Raw genomic sequence first — 19,564 nt, 5'->3', positions numbered from 1 at the left:
CAAACCATCGGGACCTGCAAACAAGTACATAAAAGAGACAATGCGTTCCTGGATCACGCCTCTTTCCCAGCGCCCACAGTTGCCATAAACGCTGCAAAGAACGAGATCGGGGGACGTAAACCGATGCTTGCACACCACTGGCGGCGCCAGGTGCTGCGGTGTGTGTAGCAAGTGTAGCAGCGTCCGAAGGCTGCGGCCATGCAGAAGTTCCGCCGATGATGATCCGTCTCGTGGGTGGAAGCGATAGGAGGCGAGAAAGAATTGCAGCGTCTCTCTCCGTGAGTGGCTGGTGCGAAGCTTGGCCATTTGTTGTTTAAAAGTGCGTACGAAGCGTTCTGCTTCTCCATTGGATTGGGGGTGAAACGGAGCACTTGTTAGATGACGAATGCCATTTCGTTCACAAAACTGTACTTCTGGCAAACCTACGCGCAATATGGAGGACAACGGTTGCATGGTGCTAAGTGATGTGGTAGAAGCCTTAGGCACCGCAAATGGGAACTTGCTAAAAGAGTCTACCACAATGAGCCAATGGGTGTTCCAAAATGGTTAACCAAAGGCAATGCACAGTCATTCCCATGGCGATTAAGTCTTAAGCCAAACTGACAAGGTATGTGGCGGAGCGGATTGGTTCTCCGTGCATGCGCGACACTGTGATGTCATCTGTTCAATATGGGCGTCCATGCCCTTCCAGGTACAGTGTCAGCGTGCTAACAATTTAGTGCGAAAAATTCCCTAATGTCCTTGTTGGAGCAATCGCAACACATCCTTTTGCAACAATTTGGGGATAAACACACGCCATTGTCCACTGTCATTTTGATCTAGAGTCACACACTGTTGAACTGAAAGGTTATTCCGACAAGCAAAATATCGGCGTGAAACTGAGTTCTGGATACTGTTCAATGAACTAGGCCAAGACATATGAATGTAAATGCAACAAAATCTTGATATCAGAGTCTGCTTCCGTCGTCTGCGCAATTTTTTTGTGGTACATGGGAAAGGATTCCTGCAATTCAGAGTCCTAAGCATCGATTTGCCAATAAGATGCGGCAGATGCATCAGAATCAGAGTCTGGCGCAATCAGAAGGCGAGATAGGGCGCCTGCATTGCCGTAGGTCTGTACACAATTTCATACTGATACTGCGAAAGCAACAAAACCCAGCGTTGCAATTTTTGAGCAGTGCACGTAGGAACCGGCTTTGACGGATGAAACAAGAACTGCAAAGGCTTGTGATTTCTCACAAATAGAACTTGCGACCAAATTGATAATGGTGGAATTTTGCCATACCGTGGACAATAGCGAGAGCCTCTTTTTCAGTTTGAGAGTAATTGCACTGAGTTTAAGTTAACAACTTTGAGGCAAAAGCAATAGGTCTGTGCGAAAGCACAGCTCCGATTCCGTTGGATAAAGGTTCAGCTTGCAAAATTACTGGCTTGGCATGGTTAAAATGCACTAAACATCTGTCACTGAGCAAGGCATTTTTGAGCTTCTGAAATCCGTCTTGACAGTCTTTAGACCACACAAAAGGTACATTTTTGGGACGCAATGTGAGCGGCATTCGATATGAATAGAATGTAATATGTCATCTTCCCCAGTACTGACTGCAGTTCAGAGCAATGGAGCCGCGATCTAAGCGGCATTCGGTATGAACCGAATGTAGTGTGTCATCTTTCCCAATACTGACTGCAGTTCAGACACATTGCGAAGAACAGGCAGGTCACGGATTGCAAGCAAATGAGATTGGAGGCGATGCACACCCTGTCTATTTATCACATGTCCTAAGTACTGTAGTTCAATTTCAGAACAATCATACTTTTCGAGACGATACTTCAGTCCTGCTTCTGACAACACTCGAAAAAGTGTGCACAAATTGACAATGCATTCCTCTGGTGTACCACCTAAGATGACAATATCGTCAAGTTAGTTTGAACAAAATGACGCTTTTGCAGTCAGCTGTTCCAAGTGAAGTTGAAAAATGGATGGTGCGAAGCACTGCTGAAGGGCAAACGCAAATACTTGAACAGTACTAATTGTGTATTTACAACAAACAATTTGTGTGATTCTTCATCCAATAGAATTTGCAAATCTGTGTTAGAAAAGTAATGAGTTCCCCAGGGCGAGATAGCGGATAAGTGTCAACTACAGTCTCTGGAATGACTGTAGACTTGAAGTCAACACAAATGCAATTTTGACCAGAAAGCTTAGGCAACAAAACGAGAGGACTTGCCAATTGACTAGCTCTAATGAGAGCAATTACACCATTATCTTGGAATTGTTTCAATGCACTGGCTACTTTGTCTCTTAAAGCAACTGGAACGGGGTGGGCCCGGAAAAACTTAGGCTGTGCATTGTCTTTCAATGTAACATGCGCTACAAATTTATTACTTTTTGCCATTCCGTCTGAAAACAGTTCAGGAAATTCTTTAAGCAAGCTAACGACACTGTCTTTTGGTGCCAAAGCCGATACTGAAAGTACATTGTCTTGGGTGCTAAGGCCAAACAAATCAAAGGCATCTAATCCGAATATGTTCTCACTGTCTCTGGATTTCAATACAACAAAATTCACTGTCCCCATGTGAGATTTGTAAGTGGCAGGCAAACGACACTGTCCAAGCACTGGAATTTCCTGTCCGTTGTATGCAGTGAGGTGCTTGCTAGATTTAGAACGGCGTGGTGAGTCTAACTGTTCGTACTTTGCACGATTAAACAAAGTTACTTTGGCACCTATGTCTAATGCGATGGTGTGGGTGTGTGTGTCTCGCATATACTGGGTGATCAAAAAGTTTGGAAACTGAATAAATCACGGAATAATGTAGATAGAGAGGTACAAACTGACACACATGCATGGAATGGCATGGGGTTTTATTAGAACCAAAAAAATACAAAAGTTCAAAAAACGTCCGACAGATAGCGCTTCATCTGATCGGAATAGCAATAATTAGCATAACAAGGTAAGACAAAGCAAAGATGATGTTCTTTACAGGAAATGCTCAATATGTCCACCATCATTCCTCAATAATAGCTGTAGTCGAGGAATAATGTTGTGAGCAGCACTGTAAAGCATGTCCGGAGTTATAGTGAGGCACTGGCGTCGGATGTTGTCTTTCAGCATCCCTAGGGATGTCGGTTGATCACGATACACTTGCGACTTCAGGTAACCCCAAAGCCAATAATCGCACTGACTTAGGCCTGGGGACCTGAGAGGCCAAGAATGACGTAAGTGGCGGCTGAGCACACGATCATCACCAAACGACGCACGCAAGAGATCTTTCACACGTCTAGCAATATGGGGTGGAGCGCCATCCTGCATAAACACCGTACGCTCCAGCAGGTGTTTATCAGCCAGGCTGGGGATGATGCGATTCTGTAACATATCGGCGTACCTCTCACCCGTCACGGTAGCAGTTACAAAACCAGAATCACGCATTTCCTCGAAGAAAAAAGGCCCGATAACGGTAGATGTGGTAAATCCAACCCATACCGTGACTTTCTCGTTGTGCAATGGAGTTTCCACGACAGTTCTAGGATTTTCGGTAGCCCAAATTCTGCACTTGCGGGCGTTGACAGACCCTCGGAGCGTGAAATGAACTTCGTCGGACCACAACACGTTACTCAACCAATCTTCATCTTCCGCCATCTTTTGAAACGCCCACACCGCAAATGCCCTCCGCTTCACTAAATCGCCAGGTAACAGTTCATGACGCCGATGGATTTTGTACGGGTAGCATCGGAGGGTACGCCTTAAGTGCCAACCAAACAGTAGTGTGTGGAATGCCGGTGCGACGTGCGAACTTCCCCGTGCATAGACGAACCTGCTACATTCTCCATTTCTTCCTGAACTGTCTCAGCAGCATTACGCCTTGTGCTCGGTCGGCCTCTACGGGGTCTATCGTCTAAACAACCCGTGGCTTCGAACTTCGAAATCATTCTCGCCACAGCCGCATTTGTCAACGGACCTTTACCCGTTCGAATCCCCTTCCTATGGCGACAGGATCGTAACGCTAAACTAGCACATTCCACATTCTGATAATACAGCTTCACTAAAATCGCCTTTTCAGGTAACGTCAACATGCTGCGACTGCTGGCGCATCTGATTCTCTCTCTCATTACAGCTCCTTTTATACACGATTGTCATGCGCAGTCACTGACGTTTTGCTGTCCAGCGCCATCTGTCGGACATTTTGTGAACTTTGGTTTTTTTTTTTTTTGTTCTAATAAAGCCCCATGTCATTCCAAGCATGTGAGTCAATTTTTACCTCTCTGTCTACATTATTCCGTGGTTTTTTAAGTTTTCAAATTTATACTGACTTTTTGATCACCCAGTACACTGCCTAATCACACTAATGTGAGCACCTGTCAGATGTGTGGCCAATCGTATTTTGCAGTGTGGACCGCTGTGAGATGTGCAGGAACAGAGTCAATGACGTTCTGGAAGATACCGACAGGAATGTGGAGTTATGCCGACTCCAGTGCCGTGGTCAGCTGTGCTGAATTTCTTGGTCGAGGATCCATGGCCTGGTCAGCCCATCGAGGTGCTCTAACAAATTCACGATCAGGTTTAAGGGGCTCCGGAACGCCCTATACTTGCAATGTTAAAATAACGCTTATAAATTACATCTTTCCTCACAAAGTATTTGATGTAGGAAGTTGAACTTTTTACAGATTATTTATTGGAATATGGGCTACAACTTAACACAGAGATTTTACAAAATTTTAGTTCAGTTATTAAAGATGATTTTTTTTCAATTGTAATGAAAATTCACAATATTTTTTTGCAATTTTTTATTTATATATTCAAAAATATACAGATTTTTGGATAAAGGCTGTGTTAAATTATGCAGAAGGTACTTTGTAACATTTACTGAAAGTTTGAAACAAATATGTTTGGAAGATCCTTAGAAAACATGTAATTAGTATGAGAAAATAAAAGTTTTGGGAATCGAGCGACAAAGATTGGATTAACTTTTTAGTGCATTCCAGGTCCATAGGATGGATTATCTTCATCCTCTGCAAACTCCTCCTCCAGCTTCCTCTTGTTCCTCCTCCTGTTTACTCTTGCTTGTATTTCTAGACTCTTTACAGCCCTGTCTGCAGCCCGAAGGCGTTCCTTGTCTAAAGCAAGCATCGCTCGTACCATGTTAGAACCTATCTTCATTCCCATATTTCTAAATACCTTGCACCTTACCCCTTTCCAACATTTCTCCTTTTCTTAAAAGCCTTCAGAGGATTTCTAATAACTTTACTTTTACTCATTATTATACTTCAGCAAAACAGAGACTCAAGAAACAGAATTAATTACGAATATTTTCGAGATAACGACAGAGTAAATAAACATGAAACAATCGACAATCACACCAGCGATATATATTGAACCATCACAGGTTAGCCACAACACATACTTTATCTCACATCACTAAAATGTACCTGATGAACACGGACGTTAATAATAACACCATTTGACAGCAGTTTAACAGCGCCACAGTGGGTCACGCCCATGTAGAAAACATTTCAAAAAAAAATTTAAAAATAGTTGTAGTCTTCGGAATTGAATAAATTATATATCTATTAAAAGGTAATAGTCTGCAGATTCAGAAAACGCAAAAAAGTAAAAATTGAACTTTTCATGATTTTGAGCCTTTCCGGAGCCCCTTAAAGCCGGTGAGTCTGGTGGTCAGGGGAGTATGCGTCACTCATCCTGGTGCTCTTCAAAACACACACCTACACTGCGAGCTGTGTGACACATTGCATTTCCTGCTTGTAGATGCAGTCGTTCCGAGGAAAAACAGAGTACACGTAGGGGTGGACATAGTCTCCAAGGATAGATACATAACTCATGTTAATCCATTGTGCCTTCTAGAATGACGAGATGATCCACGGAATGTCCTCCGACCTGGATTCTTCATACAATTGTTGCAGGGTCTTTGCTTTCAGGCATTTCACGCCGTAGACGTCAACGGCCATATGCCCGCTGGAGCATAAAACGTAAGTCATCTGAAAGGGCCACCTGTCACCACTCACTGGACGTTCAGTTGCGGTACTGGAGTGCAAACTGCAGGCTTCATCGTTGATAAACAGGCGACAGCGTGGGTGCATTAACCAATGCCTGCTGCGGAGTCGCATATGCAGCAACGTTCGCTCGACGCAGTGTTGATAGCCCCATGGACCATCTGGGCAATCAATTGCTCAACAGTTGCGCGTCTGTTCCACCGTACACATCTCCGCAGCCGTCGTCCGCCACTGTCGTCTACGACTCATGGTGCACTGCAGTTGTCTCGGCGCCAGTTTTCAATAGCGCCGTTTTGCCATGCACAGTACACTTTAACCACGGCGGCATGTGAACAGTTCACAAAAGGAGCCATTTCGGAAATTCTTTCACCCCTGACCCGAAAGCCTATGATTATGCCCTGCCTCGGGCATGGATGTGTGTGATGTCCTTAGGTTAGTTAGGTTTAAGTAGTTCTAAGTTCTAGGGGACTGATGACCTCAGTAGTTCAGTCCCATAGTGCCCAGAGCCATTTGAACCATTTTGAACCATCTTTTCGTTTAAATTACCAAAAACTATTGTAAAGTATCTTACATATATGTCGACCAACAGCAGGATTATAAAGTGCTTTCCTGAACTTTTACTTGTATGCTCTCAGATTACATCATTAATTTATGTTTTGTACTGTATGTCAGTTATTTAGCTGGCTTAGTACCCGTTAGCTCCCGAAGGTCAGGCAAGGAAAAGTAAAACAAAAAACAAAAAAAACTATAAAAGACTGTTCATGCAGTTGTGTGTAGAATATAATGCGGAATGCTGGACACGCAGTCCTACTTACGTTGTCCCTCCTACCTGCATCACAATGAAATCGACAGCCTTCCTTTACTCCTGAAATTCCCCTTGGGCTCTCTAAGCGCCACTGCCATCTATGACCAAATGCCTATTTCATCACAATTCTCTACGGTCATTCGGCTGCTGCAATCAAATTGTGAAATGGAGTGGATGAAGCTTGTGGATGAGACACTGAATTCCGGTTCGAGGGAGAATTGTATTCGATTTCCGCCGCAGGTCCAGTTCGTGTTTCCAGGTAAATGGCTTCCCGGGAGCGAGTTGGCTGTCGGCGTGGGGGCAGTTCCGTTAATAATGCGGTGTCCGCGCCGGAAATTTCCCCCGTGACGCGCGCGAGCCGAGATCGACCGGAGCTGTGCGCCGCCTGTGCAGCGGCAGCGGCAGCGGCAGCTGGCTGGCCGCGGGTCACGGCCGGTCGCCGCCCGCCACAGCGCCGCACGCTCGCACACTCGTCGCGCTTCGATCTGGCGTGTTTTGGCTGCACAAGGTCCCAGCTCAATGTGCACACGTCACTGTCACACATGTTGCTTCTGTGGGTTATCAAATTTTGCCTCAACACTTGTGTTTTCTGACATGACGTCTAGTAACTTTACCCTCCTCCTGGAATGAAGGAACTACACTCCTGGAAATGGAAAAAAGAACAAATTGACACCGGTGTGTCAGACCCACCATACTTGCTCCGGACACTGCGAGAGGGCTGTACAAGCAATGATCACACGCACGGCACAGCGGACACACCAGGAACCGCGGTGTTGGCCGTCGAATGGCGCTAGCTGCGCAGCGTTTGTGCACCGCCGCCGTCAGTGTCAGCCAGTTTGCCGTGGCATACGGAGCTCCATCGCAGTCTTTAACACTGGTAGCATGCCGCGACAGCGTGGACGTGAACCGTATGTGCAGTTGACGGACTTTGAGCGAGGGCGTATAGTGGGCATGCGGGAGGCCGGGTGGACGTACCGCCGAATTGCTCAACACGTGGGGCGTGAGGTCTCCACAGTACATCGATGTTGTCGCCAGTGGTCGGCGGAAGGTGCACGTGCCCGTCGACCTGGGACCGGACCGCAGCGACGCACGGATGCACGCCAAGACCGTAGGATCCTACGCAGTGCCGTAGGGGACCGCACCGCCACTTCCCAGCAAATTAGGGACACTGTTGCTCCTGGGGTATCGGCGAGGACCATTCGCAACCGTCTCCATGAAGCTGGGCTGCGGTCCCGCACACCGTTAGGCCGTCTTCCGCTCACGCCCCAACATCGTGCAGCCCGCCTCCAGTGGTGTCGCGACAGGCGTGAATGGAGGGACGAATGGAGACGTGTCGTCTTCAGCGATGAGAGTCGCTTCTGCCTTGGTGCCAATGATGGTCGTATGCGTGTTTGGCGCCGTGCAGGTGAGCGCCACAATCAGGACTGCATACGACCGAGGCACACAGGGCCAACACCCGGCATCATGGTGTGGGGAGCGATCTCCTACACTGGCCGTACACCACTGGTGATCGTCGAGGGGACACTGAATAGTGCACGGTACATCCAAACCGTCATCGAACCCATCGTTCTACCATTCCTAGACCGGCAAGGGAACTTGCTGTTCCAACAGGACAATGCACGTCCGCATGTATCCCGTGCCACCCAACGTGCTCTAGAAGGTGTAAGTCAACTACCCTGGCCAGCAAGATCTCCGGATCTGTCCCCCATTGAGCATGTTTGGGACTGGATGAAGCGTCGTCTCACGCGGTCTGCACGTCCAGCACGAACGCTGGTCCAACTGAGGCGCCAGGTGGAAATGGCATGGCAAGCCGTTCCACAGGACTACATCCAGCATCTCTACGATCGTCTCCATGGGAGAATAGCAGCCTGCATTGCTGCGAAAGGTGGATATACACTGTACTAGTGCCGACATTGTGCATGCTCTGTTGCCTGTGTCTATGTGCCTGTGGTTCTGTCAGTGTGATCATGTGATGTATCTGACCCCAGGAATGTGTCAATAAAGTTTCCCCTTCCTGGGACAATGAATTCACGGTGTTCTTATTTCAATTTCCAGGAGTGTATTCCACGACAGGAGTATGACGTCAAGGTGGTTCTCGACGTAGAAAGTTTCCTATACGGCCAAAATGCAGATTCTACAACCAATTTCTCCATTAGGTCACCCATTGTTGCCAAAAACATGTCGCATAAAGCGTCAATACACTCTCTGATCAAAAACATCCTATATAATGCGGACTGACCACTAGATATCACGAGAGGCGATCCCCTCAATACACACAGAGGTGACAAAAGTCATGGGATACTTCCTAATATCGTATCCGACCTCCTTTTTCCCGGCTTAGTACAGCAGCTCGACGAGGTATGGACTCATGAAATCGTTGGAAGGCCCCTGGAGAAACATTGAGCCATGCTCCCTCTAAGGCCATCCATAATTGCGAAACTGTTGCTGGTGCATGATTTTGTGTAAGAACTGACCTCCCAGTTATATGCCATAAATATTTGATGGGTTTCATGTCGAGCTTTCTGGATGGCCAAATCATTCACTCCAATTGTCCAGATTCTTCTTCAAACTAATCGCGAACAACTGTAGCTCAGTTCAAAATGGTTCAAATGGCTCTGAGGAATATTTGACTTAACATCTGAGGTCATCAGTCCCCTAGACTTAGAACGACTTAAACCTAACTAACCTAAGGACACCACACACAGCCATGCCCGAGGCAGGATTCGAACCTGCGACCGTAGCAGCAGCGCGGTTCCGGACTGAAGGGCCTAGAACGACTCGGCCACAACGGCCGGCTGTAGCTCGGTCATATGGTGCATTGTTATCGATAAAAATTACATCGTAGTTTGCAACCGTGGCTGCAAATGGTCTCCAACTAGCTCAGTTGGTCCAGGGGACCCAGTCCATTCAACGTAAGCACAGACCACACTACTGTGGAACCACCACCAACCTACACAACGGGTTGTTGACAACTTGGGTCCCTCGCTTCGTGGGGTCTGCGCCACACTCGAACCCTACCATTGTCTCTTATCAACTGAAATCGGGACTCATCCGACTACGCCACGGTTTTCGAGTCGTCTAGCATCCAACCGATACGGTACGAGCGCAGGAGAGGCGCTGCAGGCAATTTCGTACAGTCAGCAAAGGTGCTCTCGTCGGTCGACTGCTGCCATAGCCCATTGCCGCCAAAATTCGACACGCTATCCTAACGGACACGTTTGTCGTACGTACCACATAGATTTCAGCGCTTATTTCACGCAGTGTTGATTGTCTGTCAGCGCTGACAACTCTTCGCAAACGGCACTGCTCTCGCTCGTTAAGTGAAGGCTGACGGCCACTGCGCTGTCTACGGTAAGAGGTAATGCCTGAAATTTGTTATTCTCGGCACACTCTTGACATTGTGCATGTCGGAATATTGAATTCCCCAACGATTTCCGAAATGGGATGTCCCGTGCGTCTAACTCCAATTATTATTCCGCGTTCAAAGTCTTAATTCTCGTCATGCGGCCATAATAATGTCGGAAACCTTTGCACATGAATCACTTGAGTACAAACGACAGTTCAGAGAATACACTGTTCTTTTTTACCTTGTATAGGCGGTGCTATCGCCATCTGTATATGTGCATGCCACTATCCCACGACTTTTGTCACCTCATCGTAAAAGGAGGCGGGGACTATTGTGTTGTGATCAGAGAAGCAGTAACAGAAGAACTGCTCGGTCAGGAGAGCTCACTGACTTCGAACGTAGTCTAGTCATTGCTTGTCACCTGAGGAACTATCCATCAGAACCGTTCAACTATTCTACAGCTGCCCAAGTCGACTGTTGGTTACGTGCCTGTGAAACGGAATCGCGAAGGAACAACAGCAGCTAAATCAAGAGCAAACAGATCTAATGTACTGTTGTACAGGAACCGTCGAGCATTGTGGAAGGTGATTGCAAAAAATGGCGTGAAATTAGTGGAATGAATCACACGTTTGTTCCAAAGTACTACCAGTTCTGCAGCTAGTACAATGACTGGGCGCAGATGGTTAAAAAGAATGGGGTCGAGTAGTTCTTCACAAGCCAAAAATACCTGTAAATAGTAAGCGACGCATTAGGTGATGTAAACAGCGACCCCACTGGGCAGTGAATGACTGGAAACAAGTGATTTGGAGTGATAAATCAAGCTCAAGTCCGTGGCAATTCAATGGAGTGATTTGAGTTTGGCGATTGACTCAAGAATGTTACGTGCTATCGTGTTTAGTGCTGCCAGTTGAGGAGCTACTTGGCTGAAAGGTAGCAGCTACAGTCACCAAAACTGATAACGGTCGGGAGAGCGGTGTGCTGACTGAATGGCCCTCCATATCCGCATCCAGTGACGCCTATGGGCTTAGGGTGACACAGCGGTCACTCGGTACCGTTGGGCCTTCCGAGGTCTGTTCGAACAGAGTTTGGAGTTTTCGGTGTGTAACGCCAGTGGAGTTGCGGTATGGGAATGTTTTTCGCCGTGCCGGTGTAGCCTCCTTATTGCGCTAAATAATACGTAGAATTTGGAAGCGTATGAACACATTTGACAGCATTGTGTACCGTGAACAGTAGAAGAACCGTTCGTAGCGGTAACTGTATCAGCATGACAGTGCACCTGTCATAGCATCTGTGAATCAACGGTTTGTAGACAATAACATTCCTGACGTAGACGGCATGCTCAGTGTCACGACCTGAACACAATGGATCACCTTTGGTGTGAGTTAGAACGTGGACTTCGATCCAGACTCCTTTCTCTGGTTTCGGTTCTTGAAGAATAATGTGCTGCTGTTGCCCCTCAGACATTCAGACAACTTATGAAAATGACCCTGCCAGGGGCTAAGCCGCCATGAAGGTTGAGATGGACACAAATTGTTCAAATGGCTCTGAACAAAAATGGTTCAAATGGCTCTGAGCACTATGGGACTTAACATCTATGGTCATCAGTCCCCTAGAACTTAGAACTACTTAAACCTAACTAACCTAAGGACAGCAGACAACACCCAGCCATCACGAGGCAGAGAAAATCCCTGACCCCGCCGGGAATCGAACCCGGGAACCCGGGCGTGGGAAGCGAGAACGCTACCGCACGACCACGAGATGCGGGCTGGCTCTGAACACTATGGGACTTAACTTCTGAGGTCATCAGTCCCCTAGAACTTAGAACTACTTAAATCTAACTAGCCTACGGACATCACACAAATCCATGCCCGAGGCAGGATTCGAACCTGCGACCGTAGCGGTCGCACGATTCCAGACTGTAACGCCTAGAACCACCCGGCCACCTCGGCCGGCAAGGTGGACACAGCCGACGTCAATATCCACTAATAGACGCCTGCATACTTTTGACCAAATAGTGTGTGTGTACGGGCTGGACTAGCACCATCGCCAAATTTCATGGGCCCAGTATATTTCGAGGTGACATTTAAAACTTTGAGACACTCCCTCGTAATATTTAAGGAGTATTCTTATTTGGATTGACCACGTCCTTAACGCCAACGGAAGCATTTTCCCTCTAAATAAACTAACACCACGCACCGACTGTTTCTAGCAAACAATATAACTCAAAAATTAACAACCAAATCTATACACCGCGAACCACCTCGCGGCATGTAGTGGTCTTATTTCTGCTACGACTCATTAATCATCTTTCCTCTTTTATTCGTGATTGGTGTGTGAGAATAAAGACTACACGTAAGCTTTTGCATAAGCCGTAGTTTCTCCTATTTTCTCGTCGTGGTCATTTCGCGAGGCCTATGGGGAAGGAACTAACATGATGGCCAACTCTCCTCGGTATGTGCGCTTCTCCACGATGGACTCCTGGTGATGGAGAACGCCTCTACTGTATCGTCTGCCATTGGAGTTTAATGAGTGCCTCCGTAACGTTTCGTGATTATTAATGGCTTACATTAACTTCTTTCGACGTCCTCTCTCTCTCTCTCTCTCTCTCTCTCTCTCTCTCTCTCTCTGTCTCTCCTATTAATCCTACCTAGGGAGGTTGCCAGATTGTCGAGCAGGACTCAAGAATCGGAGGAACTAGTATTTTGTAAACCGTTTCTTTCACGGATAACTTACATATCCTTAGGATTCTTTCAGTAAGCTCAGTCTGTCCCCGTATTTTCCTACAACAGTTTCAAGTGGACACTCCGGACAGTTATTCCTTCATACTTTGCTGTAGTTACTGTTGCCAATAATTTCTCGCCAACAGAGTAATCGAACAGTAACTGATTTTTCCGCCTCTTAATGCGCAAAAGATTACATTTACTTACACTCATCCTCAGTTGTCAGTCTTTGCATCATTCCTTGTTTGTTCAGACATCTTCCTTTACTTTGTTACAATTTTCCCGATTTTATACGCTCCATGAACGCCCTCATAGGGCTTTCGGCGCTACCCACGAGATCATTTATACCGTCAAGTCACATTGATGTGACCATTTGTCAAAAGCCTATATAACAACCTTTTGCAGCGGGGAAATGCATCGATTTCCTTCGGAAACTCGAACAACAAAAAAATGAGGATCATAGCAGCAGACACTGTGTCAACTGTTGGAAGAACCACACATAGGACAGGTGAACCACAGACAACAGACATCATTCCAGACTCATATCAAAAAAGGAAAAAATACGATGATTTACCGCCCGTCGACGTATGAAAGATGAGAAAGGAAATCAGACGTGTCCTTTACCTATGCGATTTAGATAATGATCATGATACGTTGGTGTGGGCGCACGACAGCAAGGTCTTTAGCGCCCGTGCAAAATTTTTGTGGAATGAGTGGGGACAAAGGGAGCAGCATTATTAGAAACTACAAGGAAATACATAAACAGCGACCTAAAGACATGGACACACACACACACACACACACACACACACACACACACACACAGAGAGAGAGAGAGAGAGAGAGAGAGAGAGAGAGAGAGAGAGATAGAGAAAACTACAGACTGAAAGCTTACAGAAAAAGTAAAAAGCGGGGGAAAGAATTAAGGCAATACAGCAAGTAGCTGTGACTGGTTGATGGCTGTAATAACAAGGAAGAGCCAGTCACCATCCAACACTCGTAAAATCTCCTGCCTACAAACTTAGGCTAGAGTCCAGATGCTTCACAAAACTTAAAAACCTTTACCACACTCACTCGTCGTCAACCAAAATAGAGGTCATATCCCCACCGAAGTTCATTGTCAGCCCCTCATCACAAAACATTACACTTAGTTAAAATGTGGCGTACAGTGTTTTACACGCCATAGTCATCAAAGACTGGGATCCTCTCGCCGGAGTATGTCATCACGTGTTAGGGGACATGTCCCAATTCGGAGGTGAGTCAGGGCCACTCCACCCACCCTCTCATTAGTGACATGGCAGTCTGCAGGGGAATGGTACATTGTGTCACGTCATGTTCCGTGAAGGCCTCCTTGGCGGCTTGGTCTGCTTGTTCATTTCCTCAAGTTCCCACGCGTCGCAGTCCGCAGCAGAATGCTTGTCCCGCTCTTGAAGGAGGAATAGGTGGTCATGCATTAGCTGTATCATTTTCTCTACTGCAAAGGCCGCTCACGTGCTGCAAAGGTGAAGCAACAGTACTGCTGCTCTTCTCGAGTGTCGACGCATTCTACGGATACGGACAGGTCCTCTTTCTGCACCGGGGTTGAAGAACATGAGTCGGAATTTCGAGTTAACCAGCTATTTGGGAATTGCTCCTGGGAGAGGCCGACGGTCAGCTGCGCCACGGATTATTGTGTAAGTTACTGCGGCTAAGGCTGAGACTGCTGGACGCAAGGTGCGATCTTCACAAGCGGAGCAAGAGCTGTGTCACAACAGTCACCGTCCTAAACGTGCTACGAACAGTTGTGAAATGGTGTCTCTGGTGCAATTCTAGGCTGTCGTGGATGCAGATGGTCGTCGCATTGAGCAACGTTTGCAACTTGGAACGTGGACAGTTAACAAATGTTACCTTTCAATGAGGAAATTAAAGCGTGTTTCTTTCAGTGGTTTATTCGTTATTTCCCTTTCGCATGTTTTTACAAATGTTTCCACAACGTTTACTGTCCTACGGCCATTCGTTTTTTAAGGGGGTCCTCCCAGGTACCGAAAGTTTAATCATAACCACCCTGTACTTATCTTTTTTGACGTATGATTACAGGTCCAGGGCTTCATTTTCTCTCTGAGGCAATATTAATGTTTGAATAATTAAAAAACTGCTTTTTTACTGTCAACATTCCGCACAAAAAAACACGTAACTGACCCACTCCAAAATGGCCGCCATCAGTGTTGCCACGATTCCATTACTCAAAAATGAAACTGCAACGCTATCTGAAGTGACGCACAGCTACAGTTGTTAAAACAACCATTACCTGTCATTCCTGCCACTCTGCTGACACTCCATCAGCTGAGACAGATTCTTTCCAAAAAATGGTTCAAATGGCTCTGAGTACTATGGGACTTAACATCTGAGGTCATCAGTCCCCTAGAACTTAGAACTACTTAAACCTAACTAACCCAAAGACATCACACACTTCCATGCCCGAGGCAGGATTCGAACCTGCGAACGTAGCGGTCGCGCGGTTCCAGACTGAAGCACCTAGGCCGGCCGAAGTGGCCGTGCGGTTCTAGGCGCTGCAGTCTGGAACCGCGGGACCGCTACGGTCGCAGGTTCGAATCCTGCCTCGGGCATGGATGTGTATGATGTCCTTAGGTTAGTTAGGTTTAACTAGTTCTAAGTTCTAGGGGACTAATGACCTCAGAAGTTAAGTCCCGTAGTGCTCAGAGCCATCTTAACCATTTTTTTGAAGCACCTAGAACCGCTCGGCCACAGAGGCCGGCACAGATTCTTTTGTAAGGGTGGCTTGTGATGTCATCCATATGGCGTCAACAAAGCTATACGTCCTAATAGAAAAGCGTCTTAAAATTCAAGTTCTTCTTTTCATAATTTCAAATTATATGGCAGGCCAGATTTATGGAAAATTCAATGACTCAAAATAAACTCGGTGTCCCGCATAGATTGTCAGTTCTGTTACACACATACACTACGTGATCAAAAGTATCCGGACACCTGATTGAAAATGACTTACCAGTTCGTAGCGCCCTCCATTGGTAATGCTCGAGTTCAATATGGTGTTGGCCCACCATTAGCCTTGATGACAGCTTTCACTCTCCTGAGCATACGTTCAATTAGGTGCTGGAAGTTTTCTTGGTGAATGGAAGCCCATTCTTCACGGAGTGATGCACTGAAGAGCAGTATCGATGTCGGTCACTGAGGCCTGGCACGAAGTCGGCGTTCCAAAACATCTCAAAGGTGTGCTATAGGATTCAGGTCAGGACTCTGTGCAGGTCAGTCCATTACAGGTATGTTATGGTATTGTAACCACTACGCCACAGGCCGTGCTTTTTGAACAGGTGTTCGATCGTGTTGAGAGATGCAGTCGCCATCCCCGAATTGGTCTTCAACAGTGGGAAGCAAGAAGGTGCTTAAAACGTCAATGTAAGCTTGTGCTGTGATAGTTCCATGCAAAAAAACAAGGGATGCAAGCCCCCTCCAAGAAAAACGCGACCACTCCATGACATCACCGCCTCCGAATTTTACTGTTGGCACTACACTCGCTGGCAGACGACGTTCACCGGGCTTTCGCCATACCCACACCCTGCCACCAGATCGCCACATTGTGTACCGTGATTCATTACTCCACACAACGTTTTTTCACTGTTCAGTCGTCCAATGTTTACGCTGCTTACACCAAGTGAGGAGTCGTTTGGCATTTACCGGCGTGATGTGTGGCTTATGAGCAGCCGCTCGACCATGAAATCCAAGTTTTCTCACCTCCCGCCTCACTGTCATAGTACTTGCAGTGGATCCTGATGCAGTTTCGAATTCGTGTGTGATGGTCTCGATAGATGTCTGCCTATTACACATTACGACCCTCTTCAACTGTCGGCGGTCTCTGTCAGTCAACAGACGAGGACGGCCTGTACACTTTTGTGCTGTACGTGTCCCATCACGTTTCCATTTCACTATCATATCGGAAACAGTGGACCAAGGGATGTTTAGGAGTGTACATACGTATGACACAAGTGACACCCAATCACCTGACCACGTTCGAAGCCCGTGAGTTCCATGGAGCACCCTATTCTGCTCTCTGACGATGTCTAATGACTACTAAGGTCACTGGTATGGAGTACCTGGCAGTAGGTGGCAATACAATGCACATAATATGAAATACGTATGTTTGGGGTGGGGAGGGGGTACAGATACTTTTGATCACGTAGTGTACATTAATACCTGTTCGATGGATCATGAATAAGACATTTCGTAATGATGTGGGACGCGTCAGTTTAATACAAGTTTCCTTTACACAATACAATTTATTTATTTTTTGCAGTTGCTACTACATTTCCACAAATTCGTCTATTGAGTAGAAGGAGTTCTCATCCAGAAATTGTTTTCATTTGTTTTTAAATGGTTGTTGGCTATCTGTCAGACTGTTAATGCTCTTTGGCAATGACCAAAGATTTTTGTGGCATGATAATTCACCCTATTCTGTGCCAAAGTCATATTTAACCCAGAATAGTGAAGAACATCGTTTCTTCTAGTGTTGTAACTACGCACTTCGCTGTTATTTCTGAATTGGAGTGGGTTATTAATAACAGATTTCGTAAGTGAATATGTGTATTGTGAAGGTACTGTGAATATACCGAGTTCCTCAAATAAACGTCTAGAAGGTGATCTAGGGTGGGCTGCAGCTATTATTCTGGTTACACGCTTTTGTGCAACGAAAACTTTTTCTCTTAATGATGAATTACCCCAAAATATGACGCCACATAAAAGCAGAGAATGAAACATCAATGGACACACACAGAAATTTTTAATATTTTGCCTTGACAACAGACTTATTTTCATAATCTATATTTATCAATGGTGTTGTGCCATTCACTGTACAGAATTGCGTATACTGTGTTTCCTCAAAATTTAGTGAGAGTCCATTTGTAGAGAACCACTTAATAATTTTCTGAAAGACGTTATTTACAATTTCCTCAGCTCATTCTTGTTTGTTGGGTGTGGTTACTATACTTGTATCATCAGCAAAAAGAACTATATTTGCATCTTCATGACAACAGAGTGGTAAGTCATTAACATATATTACACTACTGGCCATTAAAATTGCTACATCACGAAGATGACGTGCTACAGACGCGAAATTTAACCGACAGGAAGAAGATGCTGTGATATGCAAACGATTAGCTTTTCAGAGCATTCACACAAGGTTGGCGCCGGTGGCGACACCTTCAACGTGCTAACTAGAGGAAAGTTTCCAACCGATTTCTCATACATAAACAGCAGTTGACCGGCGTTGCCTGCTGAAACGTTGTTCTGATGCCTCATGTAAGGAGGAGAAATGCGTACCATCACGTTACCGACTTTGATAAGGGTCGGATTGTACCCTATCGCGATTGCGGTTTATCGTATCGTGACATTGCTGCTCGAGTTGGTCGAGATCCAATGACTGTTAGCAGAATATGGAATCGGTGGGTTCAGGAGGGTAATACGGAACGCCGTGCTGGATCCCAACGGCCTCGTATCACTAACAGTCGAGATGACAGACATCTTATCCACATGGCTGTAACGGATCGTGCAGCCACGTCTCGATCCCTGAGTTAACAGATGTGGACGTCTGCAAGACAACAACCATCTGCACGTACAGTTCGACGAGGTTTGCAGCAGCATGGACCATCAGCTCGGACACCATGGCTGGGGCTACCCTTGACGCTGCATCACGGACAGGAGCGCCTGTGATGGTGTACTCAACGACGAACCTGGGTGCACGAATGGCAAAACGTCATTTTTTCGGATGAATCCAGGTTCTGTTTTCAGCAGCATGATGGTGGCATCAGTGTTTGGCGACATCGTGGTGAACGCTCATTGGAAGCGTGTATTCGTCATAGCCAACTGGCGTATCACTCAGCGTGATGGTATGGGGTGCCATTGGTTACACGTCTCGTCCACCTCTTGTTCGCATTGACGACACTTTGAACACTGGACGTTACATTTCAGGTGTGTTACGACTATTGGCTTTACCCTTCATTCGATCGCTGCGAAACCCTACATTTCAGCAGGATAATGCACGACCGCATGTTGCAGGTCTTGTACGGGCCTTTCTGGATACAGCAAATGTTCGACTGCTGCCCTGGCCAGCACATTCTCCAGATCTCTCACCAACTGAAAACGTGTGGTCAATGGTGGCCTAGCAACTGGCTAGTGACAATACGCCAGTCACAACTCTTGATGAACTATGGTATAGTGTTGAAGCTGCTTGGGCAGCTGTACCTGTACACGCCATCCAAGCTCTTTTTTGACTCAATGCCCAGGCGTATCAAGGCCGTTATTATGGTCAGAGATGGTCGTTCTGGGTATTGATTTCTCAGGATCTATGCACCCAAATTGCGTGAAAATGTAATCACACGTCAGTTCCAGTATAATATATTTTTCCAATGAATACCCGTTTATCATCTGCATTTCTTCTTGGTGTAGCAATTTTAATGGCCAGTAGTGTATAAACAATAAGGGACCCATGACTGAACTCTGTGGGGCATCATTCTTGATACCTCCCCAGTTAGAGGACTCTGCTGGTTTTTGCAGACTATCTGTACTGTTAATTTGTATCTTCTGCATTCTTCCAGTTAAATAGAAACCAAACCATTTGTGCACTGTCCCACTCATATTACAATACTTAAGCTTATGTAGAAGAATTTCATGATTCACAC

This window comes from Schistocerca cancellata, chromosome 3 (assembly GCF_023864275.1).
Source record: "Schistocerca cancellata isolate TAMUIC-IGC-003103 chromosome 3, iqSchCanc2.1, whole genome shotgun sequence".
Lineage (NCBI taxonomy): Eukaryota > Metazoa > Arthropoda > Insecta > Orthoptera > Acrididae > Schistocerca > Schistocerca cancellata.
This window is presented reverse-complemented; position numbering follows the sequence as displayed.